General features: G+C 40.1%; 2 protein-coding genes across 10 annotated transcripts in view; one reads left to right on the top strand and one right to left on the bottom strand.

The window, feature by feature from the left end:
* Positions 1-26,047, top strand: part of CTNNA3 (catenin alpha 3) — a 396,734-nt gene that overhangs the window by 179,207 nt on the left and 191,480 nt on the right. The window lies entirely within an intron of this gene.
* The window catches only part of LRRTM3 (leucine rich repeat transmembrane neuronal 3), a 78,521-nt gene that overhangs the window by 46,846 nt on the left and 5,628 nt on the right, over positions 1-26,047 (bottom strand). The gene's annotated exons all lie outside the window — the stretch shown is intronic.

A 26,047-nucleotide genomic window follows, 5' to 3' on the forward strand; every position in this document is an offset into this window, starting at 1 on the left:
CACTGAGGAGCTCAAACTAGGTTTGAGTGAACCTGAATGGTATGGCATATTTATGGCAACAATGACCCAAGAAAATGCTGAAATATTTTCAGTTATTTCAGTGTTCTTGGGAAATACAAGTAAGGTAATAGTTGTCAGACTTATGGCTTAGGAAATTAATAGATAAACTCTGCAAAATTGGTCTAAAGTAAGTAAGTTCCTAAGCTTTTCTCTACCAGGATGAACTCTCAGTATTCAGTGGCACATCCCTAGCGGTTTTAGCTCATGTATGGATGGGCAGTGAACATACTAAATTGCACTATTAAGTTCAACTAAGAGTTTTATAAAAACTCTTAATGTGAGAGTGAAGGCAGATACAGGGTTTGAAGGGCAGATCTCTCAAAGACAATCTGTGCCCGTTGCTGTAATGCTCACTCCGACTCACATGGGCCTTGCTTCTCTGTTTCAGTCATTCTGTTCCTCTCAGATTTCACTGATATTTCTGAAGCACAGTAGTGGAAAAATTTGACAGTTAGACCCATCTGCTAAATGGTGACTTTCAGAAAGAGAATTTCATGTGAATTTTTGGCAGTGGTGACTTTCCCAGATTTGCCTTTACCGTGTAATTACTTCTGCAGTCTCGGTTCCAAGAGCTCTCGATATAATCTCTGTGCTTCCTTTTCCTTCTGCTCTCCTCTCCTTCCAGATGAAATGAGCTATGATATGCTTCCTAAAAGGCCCTACAGCTGACTGAAGCCACGTTGTTTCAGCAGGACCTCTAAATTATTGTCTTGGTATCTCTGTGCATTTTCAGTTTGGAATGAGAGAGACAAGTTTGGAAGAGGATGAAACCTAACAAAAAGCCCCAGAAGGAAATGTTGGTAGGTGTGAAGCTACAGATGAGCTAGAAGAATCATAGAATGAATTGTAGAATCATGGAAATCACAGAATGGTGTGGTTTGGTTTGGAAGGGACCTTAAAAGACCATCTCATTCCAACCCCTGGGCCATGGGCAGGGACACCTTCTGCTATCCCAGGTTCCTCCAAGCCCCCTCCAACCTGGCTTTGAACACTTCAAGGGATGGGGCAGCCACAGCTTCTCTGGGCAACCTGTGCCAGGGCCTCACCACCCTCACAGGGAAGGATTTCTTCCTAAAGAAGGAGTGACTTTTAAGTAGCTAAGCAAGGGCAAGTGCCTAGAGAATTGCCAAAAGGTAATTCTTGCATCTCAGTGTCACTGAGAAACATCAAAGAGGAGCTTCAAAGGTGACTTATCTCAGCAGGTTCTGAAAATAAATCAATTGCTTATTTGCAGATAAATATAAATGTCAATTCTACCTATAAAGATATAGTTCTTTAATTTTTGAATGATTGCTCATTGATTTGCAGAACTGGAGCTGTGCTGCCATTTGATCCCTCTTTTCATTTATCACACAGATTAATTTCTGACCATTTGCATCTGTGAAGCATGTGGTCTTCTAGCCAAAAACCACAAAGACATCCATTTGAAATCTTAGAAGTATAAAGTCTGTTCCAAACATTTATATGAAATAATGAGATAAAGAACTAAAAATAGGAAAGTGACAGATTTCTAGAACTCGAACAGCTTTTTTGCAAATTGGCTATTTATGGAATACTGATAGCCAAATGTTCTTTCCTGGTGTCTCGCTGAACTGTGCCATGTTACTGGAAGTCTAAAATATGTCACCACTACTCGTTGCATACGTTGTAACTGCTTGTTTGCAGTCTGGTAGGCACACAGGGGCTTTCTGTCTCGGAGCCTACTGCTGTGAATAAAAAACCTGAGCTGGATGGAAGTGCTTGTAAAGTCGTGGTGGATGGGACTTCTTAAGAACCACAGGGAGTTGCTGTAAAGGTGGGAGAGTTGCCCAGGACCATGAGTATCTTGTGTCTCTCAAGGTGGAGCCAAGTTCTTTTCCAGATGGGGTTTCATACCTCGTTTAATCTAATGTTTCCTTGAGGTGCTTGGGCTGAGCCAAAGGAGGAAACCGAGCCAGCCTAGAAGTAACTTTGTAAGAATCTAAAAACAGCAGAAAAACTACTTTTCAGTTGAATCACAGCCCTGTGTAAAACCCCAAACCCTGCCCAGTGTGCTCAGTACCAGGTCTAGCACCAGGGCAAGTGAGGGAGAGAAAATCTGGACTGTTTTACTCAACAGCCTGAAATTAGGTCAGTTTAAAGGAACTGTGGAGCTGCAGCTTGGGGTGGAAAAGATCAGTAAATTCTCCTCCTTGATAAGGGTTTCTCTCTCATTATCTACTGTCCTGATTTTCCTGAAGGCCTTTTAGACAGTACATGGACTTCTGATTGTCTTATGTCAGCAGCAGGGTCTGGCTGAAGGCTCAGTCCACTTTCCCTGGAACTTCAAGCCTCCTGATACTGCTCAGTACCACCTTTCTCCTCACCTCTTGTCTCCTGTCAGCTCCCCTGTTGCTCCTCAGGATTTATCCCTGCATCTCACTGTTCCTGTAGTTTGCAGGCAGAAGTATTGTTGTTGTCAGGGGCCTTGGAGAGCAGCTTTGTACTGTGGTTGCTTTTGGAAGCTGAGGTATTTAACAACAAACAAGCAAACCAGGATCACAGAAATGTGTTTGCTTTGTGTCATGCTGGAATTGAAACATCTCATCAGCTGGATGAAACAAATCAAACAAATGATTTCAAAAAGGAGCGAGTAACTGGGTAGTTCAGACAGTTTTGGGACAGCAGTGATAAACTTCAAATCACAACTCTACCTACTTTGAAAATAACAGATTTAATACAACAAGGCCCAGCCAAAGCCACCCAACAGTCTGTCTTTCTCTAGTTATCTCTCTCAGGCAGAGCCTAGGGCTTAAGAGCTAATTTTCTAAGAAATGTTTTTAGAACAGTCTCCCAGGCACAGAGAAAATACCTAAATGGTCTGTTTTCATCCTTTCCTAGAACAAAAAGGGCATCAAAGCCTCACCGGTGCTTTGTCAGACTGAGTACAAATTCCCTGTGGAGAAGGGAATCATTAGCAGCACTCACTGGTGCTGGCAGACCTCACAGTGTTACCTCAGAGAACCCTCCTAAAGTGTCAAGTCTCTGTGTGTCTCGTGGGGGTCTCTGCTGTTCCAGCTGCTGGCTAACATGTGCTGTTTCTCCTTCATGAAATACACTTATGCTTTGTTCTCCAGGCAGGAGGAAGAGACTTGAATGGGAAGGACTTGGCTTATCTGAAAGGGTTATTTTTTTCTATTATATTCCCAGTCTTCTATGTTTTTAGACCAAGATGGTGATGTCCTTAGCTCCTGTGGAGGCAAATTACTATGGGAATTTAAGGAAACACCTTATTATCATTAGCCAGTGTAAATGAGGAGATCACAGTCTGGCCCATAAGCTTTTTCTTCCTATAACAACTTATAACACATTTGAAGAAGACATTAGCCCTGGCTAATTATAGATGTGGGAAAATTCTTCACAACAAATAGTTTGCCCTGGACTTTAATTACTGATCTCGCAATATTGGACTGTGCCAAATAAATAAAATTTTCATTTATATTATTGTTTTCAGTATTGTTGATCAATAATGTAACTGCTCTTTCTTGATGTTTAATTCTGAATAAAATAAAGAGGGATGTTATTTTATTATTGTTAGCTGGATGAGTCTTGTGGGAGAACTCAAGTTTCCTGACTGCTCAGGAAGGTAGTCGGTTTGGCTTGCATAGAGATGTAAAATGTTTTAGTAGAATAGGTTTGTGACTCAGCCAGGAAAGCATAATCGCTCATAAATGTATGGGAAGTCGACAGAAGAAGAGTTGGTAATAAGGAATCAGTTTTAAGAGACTGTTCTAGAAAATCTGCATGATTTGGGCAGTCCTAGTTGTTACACTAAAATGCAGATTGTGTCTATGTGCAGAGCTCCTAAACAACAGGTTTGTCCCTGCATCTCTGCAAGCAGGATGAATTCCTATTGCATTGCTGTCAGGGAGCACATAATCTTTATATTATGCATCCTTGAATTTATGTTTGTATAATGATGCAATATAAACCTTGTGAGAATGTCTTTCTGAGCAAAATTCTCCCTCAGATTTTTTTTTACTTATTCATTTGGCTTGTTCAGAGACTTGGACATGGGGCCCTTTGTGAAGTTGGCTGATAGGAACTGTCACGCTGCCTTTCTGCTTTAAGGGGAACGCTGCATCATTCCTTCTTACATTCCAAGTAATTTTTAAAGCATTAGAAACAGATGAATTAGTCATCCCTGTATAAGACTCTTGTTTTCACGTAAGAATTCCTTGACATACTGCTCTTTTTTCTCTGAACAGTAGTGTTGGGTCACTGAAGGCTGCATATTATTTGAAAGACCATATGCTTCCCATTAACATCAAGTGCAATGTATTAGAGCTCTTTTGAAGCTGCAGTTTGGAGCTGCTTCTGTTTTGTTTCATTGGAGCTGACTGGAGAATCTGGTCAAACCCAGGAAATGTTTCCCCCCTGCACCAGCTGATCTGGCAAGTATAGCTGTGCTAGAGTGCTTAGTGAATGGAAGCACTGGTGGTTTATGGGCAATGCATTAATGCAGATATGTTAAAGGTCTTTTGAAGATGTTGGCAGAATTCTCATATGGCTAAATAAAATACAAATGAAGGTTTAATTGCTAAATCCAGCTCTCTTCTGTATTATAAAGCTTCTCCTTTGCTCTTACTGTTGTAATAGAAGTGGTGGCATAGCGGATTAAATTAATATTTCCAGAAGTCACAATGGTATTATGTAAGTAGAGCTGTTCCAAAACTATCTTGTAGAAGTTAATGGGAAAATGTTTAAAAGCTTTGCAGCAGAAGGTTTAATTATGAGCTGCCTAACATGCCTGGACAGGAAATGAATGCGCTGCCTGCCATGCCTTCGATGTCCTGAACAGCTTCAACAGTGGGGAGATTCCTTCTGCCAGGACTGTGTCTGAGGCTGAAGACTGGGCAGGAGTGGCTAGGGAGAGGGTTGGAGCTCTCCACCTCATGAGCCCTGAGGCAGTGGGCAGCACGGCAAAGCCAGCTGGCCAGGAAAAGGGATCTACACTAAACCCTGTGCAGGAGGAGGTGCAGACTGCTGCAGAAAGGGGCTGTGACATGCAGGGCCGTGGGTCGCTGACACCCACTGACAGGAAGCATTGCTCCAACTCGGAGTCAGGTATTTAGAGTGCAGCTTTCAAACCAGCCTAAATCAGTTTGTTTCATCTCTCCTAAGGGCCTGTTTAAGGAAATAGTGATGGAAGTAGGGATGGTGGCTGTGAAGCCTTGGTTTTGGAAAGAGTGAGTATATCACTTGTTTTCTACACTCTTGGTCTTTAGAACGGATTTCAAGATCCATTTGTAATTTCTTTTTCCTTTGAAGTGTATGCAGGACACACTGTGCACTTTTGTTTAGATTTATAAAACTGCAGTGCTTTAGTGAGTCTCCAAGGCTTTTGTGCCTGATCTTGATTAACATGCTGCCCTTCCAAAGGAGAAACTGCTATAAGGCAGAAGCAGAAATAAGCCACCGTACCTGTGTTTCAGTGCAGTATTTCACACTGCTATGTTAAACTGCACAGCTGCAGTCATCTGGTTCTTTTAATTCCTTTGTGTCTCCAGAAGTGCTTGATTTCCCCTCTTCATTATCCTACTTTCCCACTTACTCCCTGCTCTCTCTCCTCACTCATGACTCTATTCTTCCTTTCCCTTCTGCTTTAAAAGCTCACGGGGACGTGCTGTACAAAGCCAGAAGCTTCCTTGAGGTCCTGGACCTTGGGCCCCCAGCATGGATTGATGGGGAAGCTTTAAGGGGAGAAGAGCTGCCTTCTGAATTGGGCACAGGCAGCTTGGCTGTAGAGGGTCAGGGGCAGTGAGAGAGAAAAGCAGAGCTTCCAAGAGGGCTTTTTAACAGGGTGTCCCCCCGCCCATGTCCTTCCTCCTTGGGTGAGCTCCTACTTCAATATTCCTTGGGGGCACCTGCTAACGTACAGTCTGCCCTTTGCTAGGGGAAAGGGTGAGTTCATAGACCTTCACTGCCTGGAGACTGTCTCTCACATCATAAACTTTAAAAGTGTGTTTGTGTGAGGTGTCTGTCATGTTGTCAGCTATGAAATACCTACTGGAGTGTGATGAATCAGGGCTGAGAGGGTTTTGAAGGTAAGGGAACAGCAGTGGCAAAAGAAAAACAATGTGTCTATTTTAAACTTGAATAGCAACTTGGGGTTTGTATAATTACAGTGTTCAAGCAGAAAAATAACACCACTCCAGGAATCAATTTTACCTTGACACACAAAGTGACTTGGAGGAAGTTGTTAGTGGGATGGCTGGAGCCGATTTTGTCATAGAGCGACGTCAGAAAATGTTCACTTCCAGTATTTAAAGAATTACCCGTTGGTGCCCAGTTCTGTTAACTTTTGAAAATCCCAGCTGAGAGAGTGGAGATTGAGAGTCTAACAGGCTGGATTTTATTCTCTATGTGTGCCAATTTACATTTTAGAAATCAGTCTCTCCATGGATATAATTTTAATAGATTTCTAGATTTTTTAAATTAAGAACTAGTTGTAAAGCTCTCCCAGATGTTACTGGAGTCCTACATAAAGTTTCAATAGCTTTCTGAGGTATGAATTTTCTTTTAAAAAGTCTCCTTAACCCTTTGTCCAGGGTAAATGGCACGGTAATTGTCTATTTGCCTGTTACTTTGGTCTTTTATTTTTGCTTCTGCCTACAAGTTCGTATTAGAGGGACATTATCTGTACTGGTCATTTCTTCAAGGACCATTTGTGCTGTCATCTGTTCTTTTGATGCTGACAAGGTTTCAAAGTATTAGATAGCATGTCATAGTGATTAGTTTAATTATTTTATCCTTGAATTTCTTTTGAGTTGATGGGTGAATTCTGACTGGCCATGGTGAGTTCTTACAGTTTACTTTTTCAATTTATTCTGCAATAAAATGTCATTTCATTTTTGGCCAGATTTTCAGATGCATCACTTTCATTTATGGAACCCTCCCAGCTATTTTCTGTACTGAAAAGATTCGTCTATTTTTTTATACAGTCACTATGTCTTCTGTGGATAGTCCAGCTTGATCCCACAGACTTTGACAGATATCCTGCTCTCGATGTAATGATAAAAAAGGTGTGTGAAGCGTTATTGTAATGCTGCAATTTGCTCCTTAAACTCTTCTGTGGCCTGTCATACTGTATTCCTTGCAAGTAACCTGCCGTGATTTGTATTCCTCTCTGTTATACTGATATGCATATGCCACAATCTTTTTGGGTGCTGTTGTTTCTAATACCCCCTCTTAACCTGCCATTTCAACACAGTGGCTTTTTTGCTGTTAGTTTTTTTTGAGGTCAGGTGTGTATGCTCGCTCTCACCTTCTAATATGCTGTGCTTACCCAGCCTTCACATACTTGCCAACACTTAACTTTTAATATTTTGTTTATTTTAATAAGCTTTCATTTTTAGTCAGATCACCTTTTTGAAATCAAGTGGATTTTTTTTTTTTTAATTTTGTCTACTTTAGTCATGTTGAATCTTCCTGTATCAGTGTCCATCTTACAGATTGTCTCTTGGTAGTAATATTCTTGCTGAGGGGCTCAGCATTGCTGTGACTGTCATAGGATGGCTTTGTTTTAGTGGGTTCCCTGCCTGGTCGCTCCATGAAGTACAATCTGCATATTAGACTTGGCACCACAGCATGTCTGAAACAACTAAACCCTACCATTACTGCTGGGTTTTTTTGTCCTGTGCTAGCAATCATTCTAGTTTCTCTGGGCATAACAGGGTCACTGTTGCCAAATGTGAGAGATAAGATTGTCCTTAATATATTTTTCCTGTATTTGGATATGGACTTGGTTTTGTAGAGATTCTGTTTTATTCATTGTTTCACTTCACCAAGCTCTGATTTGATTCTAAGCTATGTGTAATATGATTTCTTAACGTGATCACTCTATTGACATGAGTTATCACATCTTTTCTTTATCCTTTATGTCCAAATACTTATGTACTAATAATTATCTCTTTCCTCTATGTGTTTGACATGCTTTAAAAGGTACTTGCAAGTCAGGTGTTCTAGTTTACTCATCTCTTTTTTAACCTTCTCATCATTTTTATAGAAACTCATGGATATTTGGTTAGTTTTTTTGTCTCTTTTGGGAAAGGCTGCATTACGAGGGAAAGGAGATAAAAGTGTAACCATGAGTCTGTCTCCCTCTGGGGATTCTCTGCTTGTTTTACAAATGTCAATACTCAGATGAATTCTGCAGGCAGACTGATGAGTGTCTGCTTTGTTATGGGTTTATGTTTATGGGAGTGGGTGAATCAAATTCATGAATTTCAGTTGGTTGTTACATCAACTGAGTCAGCCTTAGGTAATGTTTTTTGGGGATGAATTTTGAGCACAGGTGCAGATGCTGAAACTGAAGACTTGCCCTGAAATCCCTAAAAGGCCACGGCCATTGTGGGGAATGCTCTTTATTGACAGCATTTGATAAATTTTTCTGTACTATTCCAGTTTCACTTCAGAAATATGAGGCAAATGAAACAAGGACAAGCTGGAGCTGCAGTATATTTAGTGAGGAAAGAGAATGTTTGTGTCATTATGTACACTGACTTATGAAGAATAAGCCCCAAACAGTTAGGGTTAAATGTTTTTCCATACTGCTTTGCTCTGGAAATTTGTCCAAATCACTTCCTATGGTGATCTTAATTATCGTCAATAATGTATCATGGAGACAATAATGTGAGAAAGTCTTTAGTCTTATTTTTGCAGTGAGATGCATAAAGCTGTATAATGAAATAGGATTTTGAACCACAGCAAATTTTGGACTCGTATGTCAGTCTTGTCCCCTCCTTTCTCTCGCCACCAGGTGCTGTTTTATAAGCACGTAACATTTTACATGCAAGCAGAGAACAGCTGATTTATTACAGAAATGAAAGAATATTTAACCTTCTACAGGGCTGTAAGGACAACCTTAGTACAAATACATCTAATCCAGATGTAATAGCAGGCATGGAACTCAGAAGATTCCATATTACATTGAAATTTCGTAGCCTAGTTGCCAATGGTTTTTTTATTTAAATTTTGTTTGCTTAAGTTTATTGCAGAAAGTAAAAATAAACCCTGCTCTGTTAGCACCTGCAAGGTAGATATTGCTCTATTCTTTTTGTAAATAAGGGTCTGCATTTCATTACTATGAAAATTGCTGTATTTCTGCTTTTACACAAATGGAAGCTTCCATCTCAACAGATGTGTTATAATGGCTTTGTATTTTGAAAGGTTTTGCCTTTTCTAAATATATATCTACAAATATTTTGAAGTACATTAAAAATGAACACTGGATGGAACTGTGAAGGGAAAATAAAGGTGAACAATGTTCAAACCAGAGCTAAACTTTTAAACCTCTGCCCTAGGAACCTAAAGGGAAATTGCTGATGGAGACCTGAGTCTGAAAAAAAACCCTCTAATAAAATTCTGTTTGGATTACAGTGGCAGAAATATATCTGGAGATATCATTTAAGGATATTTAATTATTATTGTTAATAAGCAGAGCTCCTGGGTTTATATATGTAAGGTGTATAAGAATATGTTTACTTGGAATGCGTTAATCTGTGGTGTATTTATTTGTGGGATAAAGAGGGCCAATTGTCTTTTTAATGAAAAATAGCTCAGATGAGCCTGTATTAGTTTTTGTAAGATGGTGTTTTAATAGGATAAATACAAAATGCAACTGATCTCATGTGTGTTTTATAATCAAATAATTTATATAATGTTATTTTTCTTTTTTTACCATACTGTGGAGGCATTCATGCATGGACTGTTAGAATAACAGAAATTACTTCAAGTAAATATGCCTTTCTCTGAACATTTGCTATGCTTTTAAACTTGCATGCTATTTGTGTCTCTTATTACATACACTTCTATTTGCCAACCGTAAATAAATAGATTTTAATTTTTGCAATTTACATGCCTTTTGCATTGTACATCAGTAAGACACTAATCAAATTTAATTCTACAGCCATTACTGAATGGTAGTTCTTAGCATAATAAGCCTTGATTTTTATATTCATCTCACTGCTTTCTAAAGGGAAAGTGAAAGAACTGTGGTCTGAATTCTTCCTGCAGATTGATAGCTTTGTAATAAACTCTACTAGATTTAATCCAGGGCATGTGACTGAAGAAAACAGCTACACATTTACACCCTACAAAGCCTTCATGTTTTGTAGTGTCTAGCCTAATATAAGCACCTCCTGCTGTAAACTACCATTAAGTGTAACTAAATCAGAAAACAACTAAATTAAGGGTGACATTATGGGAGTTACCTGAACTCACTATAGAGAAAAATTCAGAACCACTACTGGGAAGCCCATATGTGTTTCCTGGGAGATGGTGTGGTAGATATTTGAAATACAGCACGTAGCTGCTTTTTCTCAGTCTCCTCAATGTTGTGTCAAGTAGCTGTGGTAAGTGGGGGTGTTAACTACTGCTGTCTTAGGTGCTTAAAAGTAGCACCAACCCAGAAAATATTTTTTTTCTAGAACAGCTGTACCACAACAGCTGCTCAGTACTGTCTGACAGGGTAAAGAAGAGACAGAATTTCTTGGGCTCTCAGACAGCCTTTGCTAGGGTTCATCATAAGAGGCTATATAGGCAGCTAAATATTCCTGAGGTGAAAGGGGAGCTTCTGTTCTCTGGTAGGAACTGTCTGGAAATGAAAACAGAGGCAATGAGGTGTCAATTTTCCACATGGCAAGAGGTTAACAGCAGGGAGCCCTCAGGTATTCAGGTTAGATTCATGTGCTACAATTTGAAGTGTCTGTGAAAGGGAAAATGGCAAAATGTGCAGATAATACACATTTGTCTGGGTCAGTCAAACCTGGGAAATGCAATCAGGACCTTCCAGAACTCAGCTGAGCTGGATGAATGAGCACTAGCATACCAAACAAAGTTAAGACAGGAGGGCTCTTCAGAGGGACCTGGACAGGCTGGAGAGTTGGGCTGATTCCAAGGGGATGAGGTTCCACAAGGCCAAGTGCCGGGTCCTGCACTTTGGCCACAATAACCCCCTGCAGCGCTACAGGCTGGGACAGAGTGGCTGGAGAGCAGCCAGGCAGGAAGGGACCTGGGAGTTTGGATTGACAGGAGGCTGAACATGAGCCAGCAGTGTGCCCAGGTGGCCAAGAAGGCCAATGGCATCCTGGCCTGGATCAGGAACAGTGTGGCCAGCAGGACCAGGGAAGCAATTCTGCCCCTGTACTCAGCGCTGGCGAGGCCACCCCTCGAGTGCTGTGTCCAGTTCTGGGGCCCTCAGTTCAGGAAGGACATGGAGGGGCTGGAGCAGGTGTGGAGAAGAGCAATGAGGCTGGTGAAGGGACCGGAGCACAAGTCCCATGAGGAGAGGCTGAGGGAGCTGGGGTTGTTTAGCCTGGAGAAGAGAAGGCTCAGGGGAGACCTCCTCACTCTCTACAACTGCCTGAAAGGAGGTTGTAGCCAGGTGGGGGTTGGTCTCTTTTCCCAGACAGCTATCAGCAAGACAAGAGGGCATGGTCTTAAGCTCTGCCAGGGGAGGTTTAGGTTGGATATTAGGAAGAAATTTTTTACAGAGAGAGTAATCAGGCACTAGAATGGGCTGCCCAGGGAGAGAGTGGATTCTCCATTCCTGGAAGTGTTTAAGGACAGACTGGATGTGGCATCAGTGCCATGGGCTGGGAACCACGGCGGGGTTGGATCAAGGGTGGGACTTGATGATCTGGGAGGTCTTTTCCAACCTGGTTGATTCTATGATTCTTTGACTCTATTATTCACAAATGTGAGGTAATGCCTACTGGCAATGGTAGGAATACTTTGAACTATCTGCTTGTTAGTATTTAAGCAAAGTGTTGGGAGTGAGAAAAGAGTATGTGGTGTCCTTTTGGACACTGTTCAAAGGCTGGTTCAGAGTACAGCGATGATGTAAATTGGTATGTATGTGATAGACTAGAAAATACACTGAAAATTAATAATACCTCTGTGTAAATATTATGCTTTTTTTCTTGAGTCTATGGTCAATTCTAATTATATATTACCAAGCAAGATTAGCTGAAGAAGAAATGGTTTGGAGTTTGCTGAGGAAAATGTTTAGGAGCATTTGATTCAAGGGACAGGGAATTGGTATTAAAATGGCCTATTAAAATCTTTTTATCCATCGTCCATAATTCATCTATGGAACTTGCTGCCAGAACTCAGTGATGTTAAGGTTTCAGTAAAAATTCTGTATAAAAAAGGTTCCATTTCTAAGTGTATAATGAGAACACTTACAAGTATGTTATTTAAAGTGTAATATGTGATTCGCTTGCCTGCAGGGATATGTTAGCAGCATTTTCTAACTCTTGTAACCTGTCTCTTTTTTTTTTGTACATATTTGTTTCTACCTGTTATACACAGGTTACTCACAGTTAGAAAGCCTGCTAGGCAGGTCTAATGTGACATTTCCTACTGTGCTTGTGATGTTCTTAGCTCAGGAGCAAGCACAAACAATTCAGTGCCCTGTACATGAATTCCACAGTTTACGAGGCGTTGCAATTGTCTGTGCTCCAGCAAATGCATCATTGCAGTTAAGGTAGATTATTATATCATGTATCATTGTGATCTGAGCTTTCTAAACAGAGGCACAATGGAATTAAAATAGTTTTCCTGTTGGCATTTGTTTCAGTTTGATTCTGAGTGTTTCCGGCGCCATCATCTCATTAGAATTCCAACTCCTTCGTGATGTTAATGTGGTCATCGGAAGCTGGGTCAGAATTTTCAACTTGTAAAATGCAATTTATACCCCCTCCTCACCTGCCATCATGTTTTACAGGACAAGATGGAGAAAAGCAGCCTTTGGCAGTTTGGCCCCTGTTTAGGAATGTCACAGAATGCTCCTGAGCTGCTGCTGTTGCAGAGGATGTGGGATGCAGGGTGGGGTAGCACGTTCCTTCTCAATAATCCCCTGTTCTTTCTGCCTGGGCAAGCCTGGCTTTGTGCTCAGCAAGGGTCACTTGATTTTAATATTTCTTATATTAAAAAATAAAAAAGGACTATTTCTTTTGAGTTGTCTGGTTTTTGGACACATCTTTCGTTTCTGTGTGTGGTGTTAGCAGTGAAGTGAAGTACTGCCATGTGGTTGTTGCCAGGTTGTGTCGCTGCCTGTCCATTTAAGCTGGATTTCATCAGTTTATCATAGACAGCTGTGTTTCAATGCTACTTACTGGTTCTAGTATAAACACTAGGATCAAAATGGGTTATTTTAAAAGATCTTTTAGAGGGAATGATAGCTACAGCATCAGCATGTTTTTGCTAAGTCATATTGGGTAGGACCAATACTAGAAATCAGTATAGAGGTTATCAGTAAAACTGAATTTTGTCTGGTGCTATAAATACAAAGTTGTGATTTCCACTGACATCAGTTAAAAAGTTCATTAATTCTAGATTATTAAATGATAAGTACAAAATTTGATTTTAGTCCCTTTCTCAATTTTCAGAAAGTTCTCATCTGAATAGACATTCCCAGTAATAATTTTACTATGTGAGTGTACATAAATCTGTGAGCAATTGGATTATGAGCCACTTTAGAAAAAATAGACACAATTCACCAAGTGGAATAAGTCTTTTAAAACTAACAAAATGAAACCCTGGATTTTTTTATGGTGGTGATAATTGCTGGTATAAATGTTGTGAGAGTTCTGGTTTGTTTACTTTGTTGGAGGATATACAGTACTTTTCAATGCAGTGTTGCTCTGCTGTCAAGCATTGTGTTTCCCTGGAGTTCAGTAGGCCACAATCATCTGCTGTCCCTGAAGGAGGAAAGCCTGCCAAACCTCAACAGGCCTCCATGCTGATTACAGGCACTGAGTAACTTCATTTTATGGGTTGACAGGCTAGAAGATTTCAAGCAACATTTTAGAAAGTAAGAAAACAACCAATAAAGTAATATTAATGAATAAACTCTTAAAAATGGAGAAAGGCTATAGAGAAGATAATACATAATTTTGGCTGTATAAAATGGGATTATGTTAATTGGACAAGCCAAAATGTGATCAGCACTGCTGCTGAAATAGAGGCCAGACAGTAGCCAAGATGACAAAATTAATTTTTACCACACAAAGGCAATTCCTGTTAGAGTTTTCTGAACAGACAGAGTTGAGGAGCTCCAGACTCCCTTGCCCATTTAAAGCTGTTGGTCCCATCTGAGAGTTACAGCATCCCTGCCTTTGGGAAAATCTGGTGAAACCCTTCTGAGGGCTGTGAGGTACCTGTGACTGTGTGTGGTGGGAGTTCTTCCCACAAATCTCACAAAGAGGTCACTGCTTGAACAGAGTCTTAAAGTGCAGTGAGGAATAGCCCCTTTTGCAAGGTGGGACATCTTTTTGAGTACTAGTTTTAATGTCTAAAGAGAAATGGAAATCCACTCTGGCTTGATTAAGCAGGGCTGCCCTTAATTGTGTGGAACACGGGTGACGTGGTCAGGGTGCCACGGCCATGGGAGGCTGAGAATCTGTTCCCAGTGCTGCCACAGCCTGAAAGGAAGCCAGAGCAGGTGTCTTGTCTGTATAAATGAGATTAATAATGTTTTGCAAAGTGTTTCAAGACTCTCTAATGAAAGGTGCTTCAATATTTTTGTTGTTAAGATTACTTTAAGGTGTGATATTTATTTCTAATTATAAATAATTCTGTTATTGAAGCAGTGGGAAAGGAATGTTAAAATGCTTAATTTAATAAGTGATAGATAACTGACTTGGTGAGCTTGGAAAATTAGATTTTTTTTTATACGTGATGCTTAAACTCCAAGTAAGGAAAATACTTTCCAGACTCATGGCTTTGATTTCTGCATACACCAAGCAAAGAAATGAAACAAGAGATGTACTCCTCCTGCTGAGGGTATTACTTAGAAGAAATCTTTATGTCCTTATCTGCTAACGTCCCAAAACTTAAACAAATATGAAGGTTAGTGAAGTTCACAACAGGTATTTGGCTCACTGAGGGACTGAGACTTGACTTGTAAAAGTGAAAATAATATGATGGGTTTTGTCTTCCCTTGGTTTGGGAGTAATTGTGGGCTGGTGGGCAGTAGCCTGACTCCTCTGCAGCAGCACAGCACAGCATGTCAGAACATTCCCTGCATCTGGGAACATCCCTTCCCACCTGGAGTATTAAGTGCAGGAATGACAGTATTATAAAAGATTTACAGAGTCTGTTACTGAAAGCCATCAACCTGTAAAACTCAGAAAAACCCAACCCTTTTTACAGTGTGTGTTGGCTCAAGATTCTCCTCCCTGAGGAGCATTTGGGACAAGACACAAAGTGCATTATTAGCTGTTTTCCACCTACAGGTCAAGATGGCCTGAACCCCCTGACCCTGATTTCTAGGAAATGTAAAGAATCGATGGTGCCACCTTCTTTTCCAATGAAAGCCTGTTTACTGTCTCCTATAGTTTTTGTGTGTAACAGGAACTAATAGCTAATTTAAGCAGTCAAGCCTTTGAAAAATAGAATGCAAAAAGGGCTGTTTATGATGAAATAATTCTTCACTGTGATGCTGGCTTACCTCGTACCTTGTTTTATAAACCTTAAACGAAATAATTCTGTAAGTTTACACAAAGGGATCACAATTTCAACAGGAATAACATTGCATGTCTTAGGGTAACAGACGTCTGGGAAGATCTAAGTCAAGTGTAGGCTGTTTATGTGTCTGGTGCTGTTCCTCAGGGAGAGCACCATTGTGTTTGAGCTTCTGTAGGCTGGCCCTCAGAGAGATGTGGATGCTGTGGGGAGGGCACACTTGAGCTGCTGTGTGTTGTGCTGGAAAGCTGAGACGAGTGGATTTGTTGCAGTCATCAGAAGTCACGCTTATTTAGTGAGGAAATTGTTAAATGCTAAGGCCTCTTGTCAGCACAGTACCACTGTCCTACTTTCATACCACTGATTTGCAAACTGCAGCATATGGGAATGTTCCATAAAACTCAGCTAACCTTTTGGAATGCTTTGATGCAGGAATCAGTCATGAAGGTTAAACTTTGTGAAACACCCTTGTTATTTTATGGTAACCATACCCTCAAAGTCCTCAGGCCAGTGTGTTCTTACTAAGCTCTGTCTTCATGAGCTTGAAAAAACAAAGAGATGAGTATGCCATCTCTCCAGCCTTGATTCATCTAGTCCACTGGCAAGAAATTCAGACTTTGAAAGACAGTCAGGTATTTCCTACTCAATGTGACTTCTGAACTGGCCACTATCAAACCAGGAGGTATTTCTTTGTTACAAAAGCAGAAAGCATCTGTGCTGCAAAGTTAGTGGAAATTTCATGGGATTCTTCATGAAGATTTGAAAAACTCTCTCCCTTGTACGTTTGAAATCAAAACTCTATCACATTTACTCCAACTAGAGAAAAATTTGCAAAGTGCCTTGAAATAAATTTTACATAAATTTTCCCCCAGGGCTGGGGGAAATAACCAGAGGTCTCAAGAAAAGGGTCTTTTAACTTGTGCCATGCATTTGCTGCTTTGCAGTATTTCTCTCCAGTCTCAGCTCTGCAGCCCTGAAGACTGTGAGTCTGAAACTAAACTCCTAAAATTATGAAAGCGTAAAATAAAGTGAAGGTTAATGGTCACTGGCTTCTTTCCCACAGGCTCTGCAAACTTTGCTGTCTGGAACAGTAGCAGAAGATGAAAGCACAAGGCAGTTATATATATTGTTGTTCTTATAGTCAGTGTTACTACTGTCAAGCAAAACAACACTTCCTTAAAAAACACCACACTGGAGCCGACAGCTAACCTGAGGCAGCTGATGCTGCTGGTGGAGACCCTGGGAAGTGCACAGTTTTGTCCATTAAACAAACTCTTATATCTAATGAAACCAGCAGAGAAGGGATGTGCAGTGACTCTTCACTGACCTATGTTGCTTCAGAGGCATAAAAAGAATGCAAAGGTGTTTGCTGAAGTTATTGGGCTGCCCTGGACACTCACTCAGTAGGGTTTTGCCAATACCCTTTTGCAGCCTGCACTGTGGAGCTGTACTTGAACTTGCCCCTTAGAAAGGAAAATATGGCTTAGAGAACAGCTGCTTTTCAGGCATTTTAGGAGGCTCATTGGCCAGCTGGATGTGAAGCAGATGAGAACTAATACCTAATCTTTCTCTGAAGGATCTCTGATCTCTGAAGTTCATCAACTTACTGGAGACTTCCAGTACTGCTTGGAAAAGATGCATAGGCCAACCCAGTGAAGGTATTTGAGTAGAGGTCTTGAGTTAGGGGATTGAAAGGTTGCTCACTGCCCCATCCAACCTGGCCTTGAAATGGAGGATCACTTTAGAGTACTGTCACAAGTGATCTGAGTGAATGACCGAGTGGTCTCACTTGTGAAGGAACTGGGTCAGGTACAGTCAGAACTGAAATCCAGCTGAAGAGGATTAATTTTCGTGTGTCCCCGTGTTTTGCCCTTATTGACTAAATGAGCCTTGTAATTATCACAGTGATTTTTGGAATGTATTAACAAATAGAGAGGGGCTGTGATTTCGAGTAATGTTGGGTGTTTGACTTTGAGACATTCCTTTATTTCAGGCTGTTTTGTGAACAGTTTAATGCCTATACTTCTTCACAGATTTGCCAATCCCCTTCTTTCTCTTACTGACATTAGCATGCAGCACCACTGCAGTGTTAGCAAATGCTACATAGCAGGTGGATTTCCACAGAATTTCAGTCTTGCTCCATCTACTGCCTAACACAGGTTTTCCATTGGCTTCTGCAGTTCCTCAGTTACCCTCCCCCTTCAAAAGTGTTAATTCATTCAACAAAATTGGACTCCCAGATTTATGCTGGAAAGAACATGCAATAGTCTCTGTGTTTTCATTGTGTTGGACATGCAGAGAAATGGGAGAGAAAGTATTAAATTGTATAAAACAGACATTAAATGGAATGAAGGTGCAGGTAAGGGACAAAGGCTATAGATTTTTCAGAAGGAATCTCTAAAAAAATGAGTGTTTTATTTGAAACCTTTTAAAAGGAGGTAGAGTCCTTGTTCCAGAGTATAGATTGTAAATCTTTGATTAAATCCTGAAACAGCCCTATTAAAGAGACGCAAAGTGTTCTGTGGTACTGAAGAAAAGGGGATCATGGGTTATTCAGCTGCAGTTCTAAGAGCCTGTTATAACCATGCATTTTAATGAAGCACATCAGCTCAAGGAATGCTGTCTATACACTGCAGCATAGCTGCCTGCCTGGAAAACTATCCTATCGATAAACAGAGCACTTCTATTTGCAAAGGCTCTTTTTAAGTACATTAAAAAAATCCATTTGGGAGAGATTAATTAATAATTAAGCTGGCGCGGAATTAACCTTAGGCAAATCTGCTTCCTCTTTGCAGAGACGTGGCCTGTCTTTCATGCAGTGCCCCAATAAAGCAGTGATACAAAAAAAATTCAATTCTTTGTAGCTAATCAGCTTCCTGTTACAGCAAGGGCCAGCATTTGAGATGGCTTTTGTTTTCTCATGCGTAGCAATGTTTCAAGGTTATGTTAATTTTCACTTAAAATTGATAGGATAGGGTTCCTGCAGAAGGCACAAATATTCCAAACTGCTTTATTTTATCTTTTTTTTTGGTTTGTTTTTCATAGTATTTGAGCATGAATCACTTCTCTGTCTCTCATTTTACTTGTTATTTGATCAATGAGTCTTCTCTACTGGGGGGAGTAATTTAAAACAGTCATGAAAATGTCTCTAACATTTCTTTGCTGCTGGAGCTGAGGTTCTAAAGAAGGCTTTGCAGGGGCATGCCTTGGTAGAAATTCGAGGGCATTCGGTATAGGGCAGGTAGCCCTTGGATTCTCTTTTTATTTGTGTGAAATAGCTAATCAAAAGAGAAGAGGAGCTCAGACTGGAGGAAAGAAAGGAAGTGGAGAGGGACAGAGAAATCTGAAAAAGAAATGAAAGTAATGATACTTTTCCTTTCTATGAGAGTATCTATGACTAGGGGTTTCCTGCTATTGGGAAAGCCCCTTAATAACCCTCCTTGAGGTTATAGGCACAGACAGAAAATCCTGTAGTCTATGACAAGGATGAAAGTTCATAAATCCTGATGTTGCTAAATTGAAATTAAATTTGCAAGTTTTGGATAACAGGGCATTTCTCTAACTCTCATGTCTTCTCCCATCCTGATGGAGTAGTTCATCCTTAGTTCTGCAAATCGCTTTCCACTGCTCTTCTGAATTAATTCAAATAGAGGATCTATCCAGAATCATTATAAAAATGTATAAGCTCAGGCATGCTGTGCAGTCGACCATTAGTGTTCATATTATTTGACAAATGAAAGTGCCGGAAAGTTAGACTAAAATACCATTCTGACAGTACCCCTACTTAAGGCCACCTCCCCAGCTCTTAGAGCTCTCTAGGTTAGGGAAGAAGGTCATCCGTCTCTCTTGGAAGTGACTGTCAAGCCCTGAATATGTGTACAAGCACATTTACAAACAAACAAGATTATTTTGGTACCTTTCTCTGTTGATACTGGGGTGTTGACATATGTGTGGGATACTTTCAGTGTATGAACTAGTTGGAAATAATGAGTCCTTGTAATAAATTCTTACTACAGAGTTTCTATGTAGGAGCATTTTCTTTTCATCATCTCATTAACGAGTTTGAGCCATTAACAGCTTAAAGTGCTGAATAAGGATTTACATTTAATTGAAGTCCTCTGTTCTTAGCTGACAAAATGTATTTTACACACTTGATGGATGTAATTAGTGTGATGAAGCTTTAAAAGAAGTTGGCTTGGTTAAATTTAGAATTTGCCATGTCATTTTATACATGAAGCCAAAGCATATGTATCAGTAGTTCTGTGGCTTTGGAAGAAATGCATTTCATTAGTATTAGTGATTTATGATACTGGTACAGCATGCTTTCAGATTTTGAGAGTGTAATTCAAATTATTTTGTGGTGCTACATGATAGCTGTTGCAGATCAGAACTTAACATTACATGCCATGGCTACAGACAAACTATCCTTTGGATAGCAAGGAATTGTGCATAATTGTTTAAGTTACTGTGCTTTATTAAACTTTCATAAAAGGAGACTTCCATGAATCCTGCTGGGCTTTAGTGCATGCAAACTAAGGGCAACTGCACACCACTCAGTCCCTTTTCCCAGTCACTGTTCCTGCTTTCTGCTCAGCCTGATTCAATGTACAGGATTCTCATTTAGAATGAGAATTTCCCCCCATGTTCTCTGTGGTTGTGACTTGCTTACTGAGAAAAATAAAGAACTTGTTTGTGTTGGCAGCATCAGTAGGGATGGATAGAAGATGCTGTCCAGTATCGTGTGTGCCTGAAGTAAATTTGCTCTTTAATGAAGGACGAGTTTCTGGCTAGTAATTGAGGCTCCTAAACTCGTAAAATAGTATTGCTGTGTTTTGCTGCAGGCCCACATTTTGTATCAGTAGTGTAGCCTGGAAACTGTTGTTAAAGATAAATTAAAGTAGGGAAAACTAAACATTTAGGCTCAGAAATAGAGAGACTGTTTGCAATAGGAAAAATTCCCACAGGCGGGTTGCCATCCCTGTGTGTAGTGATCCTCTGTTGGCAGGTGGATGGTAAGTGTGTTCCACTGTGAATCACAGCTGTAATAACACACAAAATGAATTTTTGAATTGGAAATTGCTGTGCTGTGCAGTGTGTGTGTGCTCTGGGCAGTACAGTGTGTGTCAGGAGAAGCTGGCTGGGATGAAGCAGTGGAGAATGGAGCCTGCACTGCTCCGAGGGTATGACTCATATCACAGATGGCTGCAAGGCTAATACTATGATATGAAAGTGTTACATTACAACTAATATCACACTGTTAACAGAACTCTGATGTGCTGGAATGGTTATTTGATGGTTTATTCTTTTTTTTTTGAAGAGAAAAAGATGATCCTTTTCTAATACCTTGGCTAAATAGTTTTGTACGAGATTTACTATGATTGTTTTTAGTGAGGAATGTGGGGGATAAACTCCTCTGGCTAAAAAAACCCCAGACTTCAGAATCTGTAGCTGTTTTCTAAAGTGAACTATAGTTAATTATTTTTCTGAGGTGAGTTAATTTTAACTGTGCCAGGAATCAGTGGCAGTCCTTTCTGTAGCAGGTCAGAAGGCAATTCCTCAGGACGTGCTCTTTTTCAACATGCAGCCCACCCACTGTTACTCAGGTAGTCTGTCTGTCTGTACCTCACTGAGGTACAACTGTGTCCTTTCCCTTGCAAGACAACTTGCAAAGTCTCTGGGAAAGTCATTTTTAGACCAGCTTCATGGAGCTGGCCAGAGCACTTTGTAGACCCTGGAGTCTTGTTCAAGTTTCCAATTCTGGGGAGAATAAGAAAAGAGATAATGTCTGTCACAAAGATTAAGTGCTCAACTAGTGCAACAAACAGGTGGGATTTGGGTGTTTAAATTCCCCTTTGCAGGTTTGAAAATCTTTCCTACAGTCTGCTTTAAAATAAACAGGATAATCTATAGGAAACTGAAAAAGTAGTTACAGGAAACTAATTAAGATGAAGTCTGAAGTGTTTTTCTGTTTGACTCCAGTTTGCATTTTGTAAACTGTGTTCCTTTTCTTCTGCTTTTATCACCTGCAGCTTTTACACAACTTACCAAAAGCCAAAGAGATGCTTCTGCACAATGTGTTTTAATAAAGAAAAGCAAACAAAGAACAGTGTGTATTCTAGAACATACATCATAAAGTCTGGATTTCTGGGACAAGGAATCCATTTATGATGGTTGTGTTTGCAGTGGTTCAGTGATTTGTATGACTAATGTATTACTATTGCTTATTATCTACACTTCAGCAAAACACATGTTCAGTCTTCACATTTCCCTCATCTACAACTACTTTTTAATCTTGAGGGCAATGAAGGGAAGAATTACCAAGGTAATTAGGATGCCCAGCTTTCATTGGAGATCTTGTTTTATACCTTTGAATGTTTTGTGCACTTTTCCTCCCCTGAGTTCCGGATGGATCAGGAAGGGGATGGTAATCTCACTGCATTATTTGGGAGTCTATTTGATGAGTTTTGCAGCCTTTAGGGAACTGGAAAATCTAAGTGCCCAATTTAAAAATCAGAACCATGAGTTCTAATTTATATAGACTCAAGTTAAAGAGCTGGTATTCAAACATGCAGTAAGTTGTTCCTGGCCACAAAGGGCACATGCAAGACCCAACACCACCACCTGTGATTTGCCATGAAGCACAAAATAAGTGCCAGGAGGATGTGCTCAGCTAGAGCACGTTACCTGTTACCAGTAGCTTATCATTCCTATAAACCCCAACAAAATAGTAAGATGAAATATATTCTGATTTTTCCCATACCAGCTCAGTCCCACAGTTTCAGAAAGAACATCTTACATTATAAGAAGGTATTTTCTCCCTTTCATTTAGGAAGGTGGGAAATAAAAGAGAAATTTTTTATTTGATGTTTAAAGATGTCCACAATCTGACAGTAGCAAATTTTTTTAAAAAATAGATGTTTAAAATATTTCTAAGAAATGCACAAGTGTTTATTTGGCATTCCAGTTTTAGAATGTGATTTTTAAATCTTTTAAAACCAGTTGCTTGTTCTGGAAAACCTGAGTGATCCTTCCTAATTTTTGCTCTCACTGTAAGCCACGTGAGTTTTTCCCTGAGTTTTTTTTCTGTTTTTTATCTCTCAGTATGGTTATGGACGAACTAGTGCCCATGAAATTGCAATGTTTTCTTACAGTTACCACATCACACTATGGGATATAGTGCCAGTATAATCCATGGCAAGTATTGGGGGTACTGTTGGATTTCAAGTGAGAATAACTAATAAAGACTGAGCTCGTGGTGACAGCTCCTGCAGGCTGTGCCAATGTCACCATGGTAAGGTTTGCTTTCTTCTGGCAGTAAGCAGCTGGGTTCCTGAGAGACTGAGCTGGCTAGTTAGATGTTTTGTTAGTTTGAAGTAGAAAAGGATTTGCGCACAACTGAGCAGGTGAGTTCCTCAGTGGTGTGAAGCAATGAACTTGTAATGCGTTTGTGTCCTCGTTTGGAGCGTCAGGAGATGAGTAATTAAGATGTTTTATTTTCATGTGTCCTCGTGATGTATTGGTAGAGTCTGGCTGTCATAAAACACTTGGAGAATTTGCAAGGTTGAACTGTAATTATGAAGTTGTACAGGGTCTCAATGCTACTGCTGGTGTTGAAGTAATAGAAATTCAGCCTTCAGGCAAGAGCTGTGGCACGTGGGCAGGGTATCAGTGGCACAGCAACACAACAAGGGAATGGGTTTAGTGGTTAAAGTGACACATGTGAGGGCTTTTTGGAGAACTCCCCTTCAAGATTACACCTCCAGTCGTTCAGTTGCTGAAGAAAGAATTTGTGGGCAACAGTAACAAACTGTAAGTAAAGAATGAAATGCTTTGTTTGGTTAAAGGGTTTGGTTGATTTTGGTGATGAAGAATGTGATTTTTCACATGAGCATGTCATATTTCCTGTAATAACATCAGTAGGTTTCATTAAGCACTTTATAAAGAAGTTAATAAATAGGGATTACCTGCCCTTTGGTCCCTTCTCAGTAAACAGTGCTTATTCTTACACTAGAATGCTAGTGCTGTGGTCATGATAGCCTAACAGTGGGAGCAAGACAAGAATTGTAGGGAAATGTGATTTCTATGATGGACTGGTTGGATAAAAAAGATGCTGCCTACTTGCAAATTTTTTTTCATTCTTGCTTTTATGGTGGTTTTGCTCATTCTAAATGAGATTTGAAAATTCCCTGGTAGGTAAACCATTGGCCATCAACTCCCACTAGTCTTCCCAGAGAGTCCTGGATAAACTCCCTTTTATTACTTTATGACCTCCTTGGTGATCTATTCATAGCTGTTGAGCTCAATCACTTTTTGCTCCTTTTGTGCCCTACTGTGTTCCATTGGCAGGAGTGCCAGGAAATAGTTTGGCTATAACCCTGAGAATCACATCAAAATCCCATTCAGTACCACTGCAATGACACCCATTCTCAAAAGGCTTGCTAGGCATGAAAAGTAAGGCATGGGATCATGGACTGACAGGTGACCTCCCCATGCACCTGAGAACATCAAAAATTAGAAATACAACTGTACTTCATTCAGTGGGGAGCAAAATGAGTTCTTGTGCATCTTCCTGAGGGAAATGAAATCTGACTGTTATCAACTATAATCCTGACTTCATTGGCTTATCTCATTCACCGTGGTTTAAAATCATACCAGTAACACTGGCACAGAGTTACTGAGGCATAAAGTAGCTGCTGCAGAACATGCAGAGGTTGCTGTGAGCCCAAACAGATATGGTGCACGTTCATGCCATCTTTGAGTTTCCCATTGTGTGACACTATTGTTGTTTGTAAATTTGATCTTTCATCATTTGCTTCTTGTCTCTTTGTACATTGTGTGTTTTTGAGAGGAAGCTGTTACTTTGATTTGTTCCCAGATGGTGAGTGCCCTTCCTTTTGATGTCTAATAATATCTTTCTCTCATTATTGTAAAAATAAACAAAAAGAAATTTTTTTAAACCTCTACTGTTATGAAGTTAAATGAGTTGTTTGTAACCTGAGTTTATTTTATAGTCTATTAAAGTCACTTAGCGATGTTTTATAAGTAGTAAGTTCCAAATCAGTGGCCACAAACTTGTTAGAGCTCCTGTCCTTGCTTACTTATATACTATTTGCCTTTTACTGGCAGTAGTGATTTACACACTGGATAAACTGTTTCTTGCTGGCATTTATCTACTCTTATTTTTTCCATATATTCCTTACATTCAGGTTATGAATTCAATACACAGATACAGTTGAGTACTTAGTATGCTGAAAGAGTTTGATGCTTCTGCCATGTGATAAAGAAAGACACGAAGTGAGAAGGAAAACACATCTATGTGTGAATTGATATATACTGGAGATACCTGTGATTAAACTCACTCCCACTGGATGTCACTATTGTTCCACAGAAATTCATCCAGGAGAATATTTATCTAGCGTTGAGTGGCTGACAGCAAAGACCATTTGCTTGCAGCAAACTGAACATTTCTAATTGTGTTTGCAGGAATATTGTACATTCATGTTCATTTTGCAACTGGATTTTATATCAAGGTTCACCATTTCGTGATAGTAAAAAAACAGAGGGCACTGCCAAAGCTTCAGCTGTGATGGCTGTGTGAGTGCAGATAGTGAGTCAGGGAAACCAGCCAGCAGAGGAGCTTGCAGTCATTATACTCAAGCCACTTGTTCTCATTGTTATTCTCTTACTCTGCAATTGCTGGAGGTAATCTCAACACAGTGAATGAACATTACCAGTCTCCTCGAATTTGCTTAGAACATCAGTTATTTTCTTTTTCCAAAGAGGTGCATTTTGTGTGGTTTATTATTCTGAAATAGCATTTGAATATTCCAAGAGCTAAGTCGTTGAGAGGCTGAGTAATCCATTGGCTAGGATGATGTCTTGGTGTGAGGAGACTGGATTATGCTCCCAGTACTCAACTGGTTTGTGATCAAGCAAATTCCCTCAAATCTGTCTATTTGCCATGGTCTGTCTGTCTTTTCAACATTCCTTGTAAACAATTTAATGGTAAGAGATTGTTGGAAGGTGTTTCTACAGTGTCTCACAGAGAAAGTCCTGACTTGCCTTAAAATTTTTTGGGGGTGGTGCAATAAAATGAAACAGTCTGGTGATTCCACCAACATTTCTCTCAACATTGTTTAAATAAATGTAGGCTGCAAAACCAGTGCAAATGCCAATGGGCATGGAAGAGTGCTGCACTTTGTCTGTGGCTTGTAAAGCTCTGGTGTTCCAGTGGTAGCCCCAGAACTCCATATATGACTCAGGAAAAGGAATAGCAGATGACTAAAAATCCTAAAAATCACCAACAAAACAAACTCCAAACACTTTGAAACCCCATTTTTGCTCTCCTAAACTTGGAATGTGTGGGTAGTATCAGCTCCATTAAGGGAGAGCTAGGTCACTAGAGGCACTCAGTCTCATCTCCTTCCTCAAGGTAGTGCCTAAAATGCTTGTGTGAAGGCTCACAGACTTGTAAGAGGCATCATAGCTCCTGTACATC

This window comes from Pipra filicauda, unplaced genomic scaffold (assembly GCF_003945595.2).
Source record: "Pipra filicauda isolate LSUMZ 115617 unplaced genomic scaffold, ASM394559v2 scaffold4_size7858003_pilon, whole genome shotgun sequence".
Taxonomy (NCBI): Eukaryota; Metazoa; Chordata; class Aves; order Passeriformes; family Pipridae; genus Pipra; species Pipra filicauda.